This window comes from Stegostoma tigrinum, unplaced genomic scaffold, assembly GCF_030684315.1.
Source record: "Stegostoma tigrinum isolate sSteTig4 unplaced genomic scaffold, sSteTig4.hap1 scaffold_70, whole genome shotgun sequence".
In the NCBI taxonomy this organism is placed as follows: Eukaryota; Metazoa; Chordata; class Chondrichthyes; order Orectolobiformes; family Stegostomatidae; genus Stegostoma; species Stegostoma tigrinum.
In genome coordinates this window covers 240,740-242,203 of record NW_026728643.1, presented here as the reverse complement: position 1 = coordinate 242,203, position 1,464 = coordinate 240,740, and the positions used below count along the sequence as shown (strand labels likewise).

Sequence of the window (1,464 nt, the reverse complement as noted above, 5' to 3'; positions counted from 1 at the left end):
ACACAAGCGGCTGCACGTCCAAAACGATCTCTGCGATTTCCAGTGAAGTGGAATCAAATTTCACTGCAAAACTGGAAACCAGGATTTTCAAAGCAGCAGAAGTGCAGTCATGTTTTCAGCATAGCTGCAGCTGCTCGTTTCACTGATAACGTTGGAAAGCTATGCTGCATCACAGAAAGCAAAGCAGTAAGAAGCTACGACGCCCAGCGTGGGGCTCGAACCCACGATGCTGAGATTAAGAGTCTCACGCTCTACCAACTGAGCCAGCCAGGCTTGACTTGGTTGTCTTGTTATTTATCTAAAATCCTTATTTTCCCTTTTCACACCAAAGCCCCTGCAACCTCATTTCAATGTGCCAAAGATGATCCACCTCGAAAATCACAAGTTCCCAGTTTATTCTGCTCAATCACAAATAATATCATTTACATCTTCCACTTTTCAGCTGTCACTCCTTCAGACCATAATAACCCATTTTCATTTAACATTCAAAACTCATATTTTAATGTCGGTGCCCTCATCCTTTAGCTGCCCATGTGACTGTCAGTCACTCTGGGATGGTGAATCTGCTGCAATAAACCCAGTGATTTCTGTTACAGATTGTGTGAGATGTGTGTCTGTCTGCCCAGTCTCACTTAATACTTTCAGCACTTTGTTTGATCAGTACATCAGCAACTTCTGTAGCTTCGCATTTGGGGGCTGGATTTTCACACTTCAGTTAAAAACTATTCAAAGATCAAGAAGAATCTGCTGCATACCTTGTGAAATGTCATTTTTCACAGGAGAAGAGACGTTCATACGGAGTGTCAGTTAAGTTTTCCCAAGTGGAGCTAAGAGAAAATTCCACTCACGCGGAGATTGTGTCAATGGTGCTCTGGGATTTACTGAGCGGGAGAAATCTTCCTGTTTTTTTCTTGATCTTGTGCTTGGTGGATGGAGAAGATTGGCCCTGGTTGTAGGATCTTGCCTGCCAGGGATGTGCAGCAAGCAGCTGATTGAAGATGCAGTGGCCATGGACAGTGTGATGACAAAATCCTGCTGCTTGTCCCTGTCTCACTGAGCGTGGAGCTGGGGAAGACACAATCGTTGATGGGTTTGTTTGATTCCAATCTCTTCATAAACTTCAATTAACTAAATGCAGGTACATAGTTGGTTTATTGTCGGATCACAATGTTGAGAATAACTGCTTTGAAACCTGGATGTCTGGAGGTCTGACTAGAAAACAGTGGAGCTGACAAAGTTTCGAAGCTATCTCCTGAAGGCATAATCCCGATTGACGATTTTCTGTATCACCGGCAACATCACAGGGTAGCAAAATAAAAGAAGCTGGGCTCTTGGGTAGCCTTGAAACGCCAATCTTTCTCTCAATAACTGAATGCACTGGCTATTTGCAAAACCGAAGCTATTGGCATGAAGCTTTGCCGAAGCTCCTAATGCAGGGAGCCAGTCTTGTTGCACAGCTGGAGG

At 44.1% G+C, this 1,464-nt stretch overlaps 1 non-coding gene across 1 annotated transcript; it reads right to left on the bottom strand.

Annotated features, from left to right (window-relative positions):
- Nucleotides 1-200: 200 nt before the first annotated feature.
- trnak-cuu (transfer RNA lysine (anticodon CUU)) lies at nt 201-273 on the bottom strand. Its single transcript has one exon. It is a non-coding gene; the product is annotated as a tRNA-Lys (tRNA).
- Between the last annotated feature and the right edge of the window lie 1,191 nt (nt 274-1,464).